General features: G+C 47.3%; 1 protein-coding gene across 1 annotated transcript in view; it reads left to right on the plus strand.

Annotated features, from left to right (window-relative positions):
* Positions 1 to 12,444, plus strand: part of LOC138568906 (uncharacterized) — a 513,515-nt gene that overhangs the window by 79,477 nt on the left and 421,594 nt on the right. Inside the window, exon 2 of the mRNA XM_069646685.1 lies at positions 5,649 to 5,727. The gene's annotated coding sequence lies outside the window, so the exon portion shown is untranslated. The remainder of the gene's footprint in view (positions 1 to 5,648; positions 5,728 to 12,444) is intronic.

Consider the following 12,444-nt stretch of genomic DNA (forward strand, 5'->3'; position numbering starts at 1 on the left):
ACCCCCCAGCAGTGCAGGGGCAGCCTCCACCAGGTCACCACTCATGTCTCCCACCACCCCCACCCCCCAGCCACCAGGGGCAGCCTCCACCAGGCCCCCACTCATGTCTCCCACCACCCCCACCCCCCAGCCACCAGGGGCAGCCTCCACCAGGCCCCCACTCATGTCTCCCACCACCCCCACCCCCCAGCCACCAGGGGCAGCCTCCACCAGGCCCCCACTCATGTCTCCCACCACCCCCACCCCCCAGCAGTGCAGGGGCACCCCCCACCAGGCCCCCACCCATGTCTCCCACCCACCCCCACCCCCCAGCCACCATGGTCAGCCCCCACCAGGCCCCCACTCATGTCTCCCACCACCCCCACCCCCCAACCGCCATGGGCAGCCTCCATCAGGCCTCCACTCATGTCTCCCACCCCCCCCCCACCCCCCAGCAGTGCAGGGGCACCCTCCACCAGGCCCCCACTCATGTCTCCCACCCCCCCCACCCCCCAGCAGTGCAGGGGCAGCCTCCACCAGGTCACCACTCATGTCTCCCACCACCCCCACCCCCCAGCCACCAGGGGCAGCCTCCACCAGTCCCCCACTCATGTCTCCCACCACCCTCACCCCCCAGCAGTGCAGGGGCACCCTCCACCAGGCCCCCACTCATGTCTCCCACCACCCCCACCCCCCAGCAGTGCAGGGGCAGCCTCCACCAGGCCTCCACTCATGTCTCCCACCCCCCCCACCCCCCAGCCAGCAGGGGCAGCCCCCACCAGGTCCTCACAATCCCCAATCATGTGCGTTATGGTCAGCCTCCACAGCCAAAAAGCCCTACCAAGTAACCCATTCACCCACATGGAAATGTAAATTACATGTTACACCCCCAATGTTCATAAAGCTAATGAACCCATGTCTGTCACACACAATGGTTGCAATTGAATGGGAAAACACCCAACATGACATGCATGAAACCAATGAAATGATACGACACAGTGAAGTATGAAAACAAAAATCTATTAAAAAAATAAGAATGCAAATGAAATGAAACAAACTACAATGGGAATGAAAAAAAGATAAGCTGCATGTCCGTGTAAAAAAATTAAAACACCAAATCATAATCCAAAAAAATGTAGTCCAAAGTCAAATGAAAAATAAAATCAATCCAATGAAGAACTATGTACAAAACATCCAAGGGTCCATGAGCCCAACTGAACAAAGGAAACCTACAAAAAACCCTAACTAAAATGCAACTATATACAAAAAGTGGAGCAGTGTCCGTCGACTCCAAATCATAAGAACAAACAAAGGAAACCTAAAACTAAAGAACTATATACAAAGGCGGCGGGCAAGTCCAGCGGCTCACTCCGTGGTGTTCCGGGCCAGGACATCATCGAACTCCTGTTCGATGTCCCGGAGGCGGTCCTGTTCCATGGCCCTGAGGGTCCGCAGGGACGACGCCGTGTCCTCCTCCAACCCCCTGCGGATTGCCTCGAGGCACTCGGCCCGCCTCAGGGCCCTCCGCATGGAGTTCTCCGCCCTGACCATTGTGAGCCGCGCCTCTTCCGCCCGCCGCCGCTCCGCACCTATGGTGTGGCCCAACCGCTGCCACACCGAAGACACTCTCTGTCCTGGGTCCTCCTGCCCTCCGGCCGATGCCTGCCCCTCCGATGTCGAAGGCCCCGAGCCTTCATGGCTCCCACCATGTTTCTGCTGCTGCTCTGCCTCTGCCGGTGCACTGCCTCCTGTTGCCTGCACATCCTCCGCCGGCTGGGGTGCAGTTGTTGATGTGGCCACCCCTGCTGGACGTCCGACTCCCGACTGTGGCAGGGATGCCTCCTCCACCAGCCTGGCCGCACCGTCAGAGGCAGCTCCACAGGGCACCCAGGTGACTGATGGGTGGGAAGATGGCACAGAGGACGACTGGCGCGTAGGGGGTCCAGTTGAGGAGGGGGTCGGAGCAAGCCCCATCAGACGGAGGAATCCGGCCTGGGTGACCTGTCCCAGCAGGCTCACGTGGTCAACGAGCCACTCGAGATGACGTGCAGTCTCTCCATGAAAAGACTGCAGGTCACCTCGCATGGCCCGTTGACGCAACGCCACACCAGCCAGGACAGGCTCAACCCGGACCTGGATAGCCACGTCCGCAGGCAGAGGAAGGCCAGTTGACGTCAGCTCATCCCCTGCCTGAAAACGGGTCTGGACGTAGGCATCCCTGCTGGTGCAAGATGATGCAGGGACAGGATCGGGGACAGGATTGCACACAGGCACCTCCGCGGCTACCTGTGCTGCCTCCTGTCCCTGGTCCTGCACTGCACCACTAGCACCAGTGGGATCCCCACCTCCAGATCCCGTCTCTGGTGCTTGCACGGCCTCCTCCTCCACCAAACCCCCCACCAACCTGGATGACTCCGTGCCATCTTCCCCTGTTGGGCCCTGTGGGGTCCCAGCTGCCCCTTCTGCTGCCGAGGAGTCCAACTCCAACCTCCGCCTCTTGGAGCTCCCCCCGGCAGCTGCGGCCTGGGACGCGGCACCGGACTCCTCACTCCCCGACGAGATGACAACACGGGAGGGGAGCCGGGCCTTGCGTCTCTGGCTGGCGGTGGGATCCCCGCCGCTGTGCTCCACAGCACCTTCTCCGCCCTCTTCATCAGTTGACGCTGCAGACAGGGAGAAACAAAACACAGGCATCAGGGCACTGTACAATGGACACATACACACATGACAGTTGCACATGAGGGGCATTGGCAAACCTCAGACATGTCATCACAATCCCCAACACACATGTCATTACAACTCGCACACATTGCGCAAGGGCTTTCTTGGGGGCGTTACTGGCACTGCTGCAGGGTCGCTGCGATTCTCTGCGATTCTCTGCGCTACGGCTGGTTTGGGAGCCTAAAATCCATGAATACGCTGTGCCCGGAAATCGGTTTTAGCGCACGTGCCTGGCGACACTTTTCTGCGAAATTCTATGAATTACCCTGCACGTCTCCATGTTGAGCCCGCTGGCCACGCCCCTCTGGGTGTTTTTTTGATCACAGAATTGCAAACACCATCAGGGCCTGCGGCGTATGAGTTCTTAAGATTTTCAATGATTATAACAATATCTAGTTCAGTGGCCTTACAATCCCAGATTATATTTGGAATAGGAAGAATATTGTCAGACAGTTCTATCTTTCCCAAGGTCTCATTAATGTATTTTCCCCACATTTCCTCAGTAATACAATTAATTGACAAGTCACGTTTTTATTCTTACTAAGCAAGTGCCATATACCTTGATTAGTATTAGATGAAGCCAACATTGCTTTTTTTTCCATTGTATAGTCTCACATTCCCTTTTATGCACTTTTAGCCACAGTTTGTAATTATTTTTAAGATTTTTAATGTGGCATGCAACAGCCTGCGCTGGTAGTGACATATCATTTCTACTCAACATGCTCCGGATTCCATTACGAAGGTTGTTTTTAGCATCTTTAATCATTTGATTGTTGCAGTGTCGAGCATTCACCTACTAATTTATAAATTCTTATCTCAGCTACTTGCTTTTGATATCCGGCATAAGCTGAGAGAAATTAGACATTATTAGAGTCTCTGTGTTCTTCCCCAACACGCCCTCTTTAATAAACGCGGGTAGTAAGCTGGCAACTGCTTGATGAGCCTTCTCAATGTTGCACTGATGCCGCACAAAACGGTTTTCGCCCTCATTGGTGTAAACCATCCCATTACCGTCATAGTAGAAGCCCTTATCCCATTTGCCAGGCAGAACAAAAGATAGGCATAAGGGTAAATGGTCGCTATCCTCTCTCTCGACAATGCCCATATCCCTTATGTATTCAAGACCCATATGATTTACCGAGATATAAACAAGGGTCGCTGCAGATCTGCCCTCTATTCTGGTGAATGCAATTGAAGCGTCACCAGGAGTATGACCATTTAGTTTATCCAAATTATGAACATTCAACATGTGAGACCATTTCCTCCCTTGTGGGACATATTACACATTCCAGATCTTTGCAAACTACCATTCTTCATTTTAGCGAAGATCACCAATTTTTGCGTTCAGATCTCCCATGAGCCATATTGGGTGACAATGATTGTATAATTTTAGTACAGTATCAACGGTATTCACATTTACCAATGTCATAACCATGTTGGGGGGATCATATACACTAATGGCTATTATAACATGGGATAACCATGTTAGTTTAGTAACCAGCACATACTTGGTCGACAAAGGTAATTTCACAATCGTCCTTGGTGGTTGGACGGATACCAACAGGCCCCCCTTTGGTCTACCAAGAGGACCCTTGGTTGCTACCTGGTGTACCGTACTTCTGTCATCCAGCTGGACCTCAGATGTTAACCAAGTTTCTTGTAATGCTACAATTTTGAATAATGCAACGAGACCGTCGACTTCAAACAAATGCAAATGCCCTCTAGTGTTCCATGAATACAACAATTGCAGAGGATTCTGCCATTTGCGAGTCTCAGGAAGCCATTGCCAATAACCCTCTAGGATATCATTTCTGTCTCCCTGGGAACATTTACTATTAGCAGTACCCTCTTTCTCCAAACTATTTGTATTATTGGTGAGGATAACAGGATTGGCCCTCCCGTGTATAGCTAAATCTTTACGGGGCTTCACAACCGGGATCTTCACTTTTTGAGCAGCATATCCCAGACGCAACAAGTCAACTTCATAACCCATGGTATAGTTCAGCGTAGCCTCAGCTTCAAAACATATATTAGTAATATATTGGTTAATGAGTTCTAACTGGTCAACCAACCTAATATCATTGGCTGTTATTACCTGCAGGAGCACAATAGATTTAAATAAACACAGAACCGCCACTCGATTTAATGGGGCGGCAGGCTTGTCCTTGTGGACTTGGTAATATATGGACTTGGTAATTTGCAATGCAGACATCATGCCATTATTATCATCCCCATGTTCACTACAAATAGGATCACGTGAATTGAGATTTTTCATCACCCATGCATCTGGGAGGGTCATTGTATCGATGCAACCGGAAGACCATTGTTTAAAACACACCCTACAGTGCTTTGTGGTTTCGGTACTAAGTTGGTTATGTTTGCAGGAGGTGGGATAGTATCCACCAGCACAGTATTGCGATTGGGAGGTGCCACAACCAGGGGGTTCTTACCCACCTGTCCCAGGTCATGAAATGCTAAATGTTCAGAAGTGGCTCCCTTCATCATTCAATCCATAACCTTAACAGGAGCTCCAGTTACCCCATCATGAATTCGTTTTTTTCCTTTTAACTGTTCTATTACTATGCTTAAATGCATGGTGTACGCGTAGGGGTTTCCTTTTTTACTAAAATTAACTTTTTTTCTACTCTTCCTCTCACACTCATGTTCCGGCTTTTCATGCTAGCATCTTCAGTGGGCTTTACATGTACTGGGCCACACTTGCAATCACACACATCACAACGTGGCTCTCTCAATTTAGAGTGAATTAATAGTGATTGCACATCAATTTTAGTTTCCAGATGGGCACATTTTTCAAGTAACATGGTGTAAACGTGCTCTCTTTTTTTGCTTTCAAATAAGTACACTGAGATAGATAGTAGGTGGTATATTGTTACAGAAACAACTTTTATTTAACATAACCTTCTTTTTCTTTTGGTTATTTCTTTTAGAAAAGGATACGGTTTCTTCTTAGTTCAGACTCCTTGGAAGGTTTGGGAATCTCCAAGAGCCCTCTGGGATCTCACTCAGGTAAGTCTCTATCAATTGTCATAGTGTCTGTTTATTTTCACTCTTTCAATTCACTTCTGCCATCAACGTTAAGCACACAGTTCCTTATTACAGTCTCTTTGCCTCCTCTTCTCTACTCCATCTTGAGTATTCCCTCGTTCTTTGGATTCAACCAACTTCACAGGTTGTTCACTTTCAAACCCTTCTCCTTCAACTTTATTACATCTATAATTAAAGAGTCTCAACCACCTCTTCCGACCTCTTGTTGTCTTTTTCTTTTAAAATGTTCTTTCTCTAATATTGTTTTCAGAATTCCGATACTTTCAATGTTCTCTCCAGTAGCCTTCACTCTTTGATCCTTTTCAAAAGGGATTACCCTTCTTAGATTCGTATTATTCAATTGTCTGTTTTATATTCAGACACTCCATCAGTTAACACAATCCTCGACTTCCACATACGTTCTGCAACTTAACGTTTCCCTTCGTGCTCTCTGTGTGCATACGGCTTACCCAGTGTCTGTCGGCGATCAGCTGTTCATAGATTCAGGATAGCGTGCGGGCTCCACCCCTTTTCCTGTCGGAGATTGCGGCTCGTCAGCGGCATCAGGCCTCCGTCCTCTCAGCTGTGAAGGCAGTGAAACCGCGTTGCTTGTGCCGGCGCTGTTCTTGCCCGCTCTCAACATTGCATGGGAACTCTGCAGCGACTCAGTAGCCTTTGTGAAGAGGTCGGTGCAAAGTGAAGGGTTTATGATTTACAGCCTCTCCTCTTCAAAGCACAGAGCTATGGACGAGTTTACCCCTTCTCTTCCGTGGCGCAGGCAGCACGTATTGTCAGTCAGGTAGACCGATGTCTCAAACCTTGTATTTAATGAGCGACTGGGTCGATCGCTTTAACTCCTTAAAAATAAAACTTCACACCAGTGCAACGGCGCAATTAAAACATCTTCTCCCTTCATTCAGATAGCGCTCCTTCAAAAAGTCTCTCAATATGCCCACTCATAACCGTCATTTCGAATCTCTTCTTCGTCGGTCTCCTAGCAACCACATAGGAAAACAAATAAAAGAGTTGTTGACAAACAATATACCCTGAATTGAGAGCTAGACTCTGATTGGTCCCCAATACTGTCAATCATTCCCTTCCTCTTGATAGTTAGAATTAATCCTTTACGTGGCTGAGCAGCCTAGTATTGACATAGCCGGAGCCTGATTGTCTATTAACTGGTTCGACTGGAGTAGATTTATCACACATGGATAGCAGGTTTTCTAAAGCATTAAACATGTCATCTGAATTCATACTGATGTCCACATCTTTTTCACAAGAGCCTTCGCCATAATCAGTTACCACATTCCTAGAGGGTATAGCAGAGACAGACTTCCCTGGATGCTCATTAGATTTTAAATTAAATACAGATAGTATCGTAATATCATAATGCTCCTTACTCTTAGGAACTCACTCTGCTTTAGCAGTCAAAATGGCTTCACGCCCAGACGGCAGAACCAACTTATTTGGTGGAGTATAGTACATAGGAGTCGCTACTGCCTCGGAGAGGGACATTTCGGGATCATAACCCGTATACTCAATGTCAAATTCTTCCAACTTAGAGTTAGATATATCAATCACATGTTTTCCAGTGGAATTGTACTCAAGATGGATCATCACATCGGTACAACCAATAATTTTTGATTGGCCATTACATTCTGTTCTACGCTCCGCACCCTTTACTAAAGGCACTTCCACCGCATTAGGCATAATGTCCAACGCTTTTGGATCCAGATTACTGGTTAAGATGCTCACATTATTGGCAACCTGAATAATATTCATATACTCCACACTTTCACTTTCATTTAAAGTTTTCGTTTTTCCACATAGTACATCACACAATAATTTGGCACTCACACAACCCAGCTCATTTGCCAACTCTGAGGCCAAATCGGCGGATGCCATATTTAGAGTATCACTATTACCAGTGACATGCTGTGATGACACAGCAGGTGTTTTGCAGAAATAGTCAGTAATCGGATGTCCTTGTACTAACACTTTTTTGTTTGGTCTTTGTTATTTTCGGGACACAGATTTGTCTATTCCGTAAATCCTTGTGCATGGCTACTTCTTTCTCATAGTCATCAATGACATCCATATCAACCCACTGTGAGGATCACGTGGAAGGTAGACATGCAGCAATATCTAAAGTGAGAGTGAACAATACGGTGCCAAACACTACTCAGAGCTGTAATACATGGGATAACAGAAAGAAACAACACAAACCACATTAATCCTGGAGAGGCACAACGATTGATCACAAGTTGTTACGTTCAATGAGTTGATTCATGACACGTACATATTTACAGGCTGCAGGCACTTCTTACCTCTTACATCTAACCGTCACATTGTTCCCCCGTCAACACTAAAGAAACAGAAGAGACAATCACAGACGTGATTATGGTCACGGACAGTATTCAGAATAAAGGCTGCTCGCTGACCGCACACAAGCAGCAGAACAACAAAACAGCCACTTCTCGGAGCACGCGCGCAGGGGGCTGTGTAAAAGGAGTTGTGGCTTCACGTTTTTCTGTAATTAAAGAAATAGAGTATTTAAGGACTAGAATTAATCATGATCTATATAAAATATATAAAAATGTCCACAGTAGTCCACATTAGGCTAAAAACGGTGTTGAATAGATTGCAGTGTGCATACCAGCACTCCTCCACAGATTTGAATCACAGGGATGTAGGAACGTAGTCTCCAGCAAAACAAAACAGCCACTTCCGAGCCACTTCTCGGAACGCGCGCGCAGGTGCACGCAGGATGCCACTTTTAATGACAGAGTGTAAAAGGGAGCGTGGCTTCACATTTTTCAGCACTCCCTCACAGATTTGAATCACAGGGATGTAGGAACGTAGTCTCCAGCAAAACAAAAAAAAACTCTTCCAAGCCAGACTTATCTCAAGAGTAAAGTGAGCAGTACAAGAGGTTATACAAAGGGTTTCTTGGTAAAAGAATATACCTTTGTTTACACAGCCAGTTGGCACTTCAGTTACTTTAAAAAGGGGTAAAAAGACAAGGTTAAAAGAATCAAAGCACAAACACTTTCAGAGGTAGGGCAAATAGTTTCAGTTCGCTACAACCAGCAATCCTTTCCATTGACTTTGGAATAGATAGCCAGCAAACATAAAAGTGATTGAATAACCAATGCACAGTTACTGGAAACCCCAGGGGACCATCTTTTCCCCAACCTGACAGGACATTTTGCGTTGTGACATAAATAAATAAAGCTTTAGCTACTCTTGCAGCCCAGATACTGTCCATCATGCCTATCGTTACCATATGCCACAGTAATATTGATTTGTTTCCCCGCAAGACGACTCATTTTTGTCTGGCAAGGGGTACTGCATGTGATTCTGCCTAACAGTGGTGGCAGCGGTGGGATAAAGTATAGTTGTTACATTGAGAGTGCTGCTCTTACCTTTGTTCAAATAACCCTCACAAGGCTAAGCACCACTAGAGAAGCAATTGTTTTATCATTACTGATATGGAAAGCTACAGACAGGAGACCCTAGTCACTTTAACAGTTGATCAGTTGAGAGATATGTGTAAAGCTAGGAACCTCACTGTAAAAGACAAGAAGGTTGAATTGATAGAAAAGTTGTTGGAATATCAAAGTCTGAGGAGTGGGTCTGAAATATCTACCCTTGCAGATAATGTGGAAAATGACGATGAGGATGATAATGTTTCAGAGTCCAACTCAAATGTTATTGATGAGTTAGATGAGACAGAAGATTCTCAAAACGTAGGCCCTGTTTTACCTCTACCTGCTCATAGGCCTCAACCTTTGGCCACAGGGACCCCATCAGGTCCAACACTAAGGGCCTCATTACGATTTTGGCGGTAGCCATGCCGCGAAATCGGGTCCGGTCCGGTTTCCCAGAATGAGGAATTACCGGGCCATTCCGAGTTTGGAGGGCCCGGTAATTCCTCCCTCCAGGAACCCGGGCCCGGACCTTCCCCATTCCCATTTCAGCCCCCATAGGGCTGTATGGGAATGGGAGAGGGAGCAAACAACGGGCCGATTACGAGCGGCCCGTTGTTTGCTCCCCCTTCACCTCGCGGGATCCGGTAAGGATGCCTGGTTTGACCAGGCGTTACTTACCGGGTCCCGCGAGGGGACCTCGTAATGAGGCGGAACGGGTTTACCGGGTCCGCCTCCTTTAGCGGGTCCCGTTAACCCGTTCTGCCTCATTTGTTTCAGATGTTTAGGACCCTGAAAAAGACTGATGGTGCCCATTGGCCTACCTGGGTGTGTGAATGTTTGAAGAACTTAGATGGTTGGGTAAAGGGTTACAGAGCTAACACTTTTGAAAGAATGAGGAACCTTGTAATGTTGGAGTCAATCTATGATGCCTGCTCTCCTGAGCTTAGACAGCACTTGGCTGATTCAAAGGAGATAAATCCTAAGAAGTTAGCTAAGGCTGCTGACTTGTGGGTTGCCAACAGTGCTACTCACAAGGATTCTGGGGCAACTCAGAAAAAGGATGAGGGAAAGCAGGCAAAGAAAGACATCAAAGAGAATTCCAATAATTCCAATCCAAATTAGGGCCCCAAACATAACCAGGGTAAGCCACAAGGGAAACCTACAATATGAGATACTAAATCAAGCAAACAAAGCAAGGTCCTGTTCAGTCCTCTCACTGTGGGTCGAGCGTTCTGAAAAAATATTAACCGAACTTGGCACGTACCTAATTACCCTACAGACAAATCCAAACTTTCTTAAGAACAAACTCTGGAAGTAGGACTGGATCCTAACTGGTGAACAGAGTCGCAAACATTGTATAATGAAAAACATCCCGATGCAGAAAAGAGCGCTCAATGAAATTCAGAATTACTTGATAAAGTTCCAAGATCAACATCAAAGAAAACTTTACATGAAATTTCGTTTAAACCTTTTCCCGACTCGAGAGCGTCTGAACTTGTGGGCAAATACTGTTGCTCCTACGGCAATCTGTAGACTGTGTAATGACGGTGAAGAAACGCTTAAACATCTAGTAATGCTGTGTCCAAGTTTGCTAGTGAACGCACGAAGCACTTTGGCCACTTTATTCAAGCAAGAACAACTCTATCGTTAGAAGATTGGTGGCAAGTCTTGTTTGACGAAACAGATCGGAAGCTAACAATTGCACTAACATTCTTTTTGGAAAAAGTTATTTCTCTATGTACTCTACCTGAGTTGCCCTAGACAATTCTAACTCTCCAGCTGGATGTCCTTAGTTTTAAGTCTTGTAAAAATCTGTAGAATGATTTTGCATCCTGTGTGTGACTTGCTGCCAATGGAAGCTATATAACCTATGTATTGCATATTTCTATTTTTGTATCTTTTAAAGCAGCTGACTCATGGGTAGTCAACAGGGCCACTCACAAGGATTCTGGGGTCACTCACATTAAGGATGAGGGGGAAGCAGCACAAAGGTGAGAATAGAGATAAATCTAATTACAACCAACCAGAAGAGGCCCCCAAACAACAGAAGGGTAGACCCCATGGGAAACCTGAAAGGTCTAGTGAATCCTCTGGTGTCCAACCAGAGGGAGGTCAGCAGAAAACCCAATTCCAGAGAGCATGTGGTAAATGCTATGTCTGTGGGTCAACTGACCATGTGAAGGGAGATCCCAGATGCAAGGGTAAACCTGCAGGGGTCAGAGGAAGAAGTGCAAATGGCTAGTGCCTACTTTCAACTATTTGCTGAAGCACCCTTGGGTATTCAAGCCACTGTTTCCTTAGAGTCCATGGGTCTGGGTAAGAAACAGAATATGGGTGTGTATGACTCCATTCCAGAAAACTCCAAAGGGTATTTTATGGACAGTGTTGTTGTAAATGGCCAGGGCACCTCTGCCATGAGAGACACTGGGGCCAGCAGAAGAATTGTGGATGAAAGCTTTTTCAAGCCTGAGGATGTTGCTAAGGCACCCAAAGGTCCCACTAAATGTTCTGGAGGCACTGCCCAGTTGTAACGCTCACCTGATTCCCACGGAGGCGCTGATCCCGGCTGGGCTGCTATCGTTTCTTCAATTGAGAAGCGTAGAGCTCGGACGACTCTCAGGACTGGGCTTCCTCTTATCGAATGTCTGACTTGCAGGGTAAGTTTTCTGCAGGTGGAAGAAAAAGGGTTAATCACTGTTTGATGGGATTCCTTCTCCCACCAATCGCCAGTTTCTCCCACAGCCTAGCTTTCTACTTGTCTCGGCGAGCTCTCACCTTAGGCGTATAAATGCTGAGCTCTCCATCCTGCGTCTGGTGCAGGGGTGCGTGGATTCCAGTTACGTCACTGGATGAGTTCAGTGTTGAGGCTCAAGTCTTTTGCGGCCTTAGTTGTGGCACTGGTGCTGGGATGCCGAAGAGCGATGCCGCTGTTACTGCACGAGCGGATGCCTGTAAGTGTACTGTAGTCTTTAGGCTTTAAAAGATGGGCACCTCAATAATGTCCCTTTTCCTTTGTTTCAGGCCTCGGGATGCTGTGGGCGTAGTTTTCCGTTGCCGCTGCACGTGCCGATGCACGTAAGTATAATGTGCGTTGGCCGCTTTTAATGGCACCTCTAATAATGTCCTTTTTCTAGTTTTTAGGTGCCGGGATGCTGCGGGATTTATATCAGTTGCCACTGCACGTGCCGATGCACGTAAGTATAATGATTGTTGGCCGCTTTTAATGGCACCTCAAATAATGTCTTTTTCCTGTTTTTCAGGTGCCGGG

Source organism: Ambystoma mexicanum, chromosome 2q (genome assembly GCF_040938575.1).
Source record: "Ambystoma mexicanum isolate Mex_15411 chromosome 2q, UKY_AmexF1_1, whole genome shotgun sequence".
Taxonomy (NCBI): Eukaryota; Metazoa; Chordata; class Amphibia; order Caudata; family Ambystomatidae; genus Ambystoma; species Ambystoma mexicanum.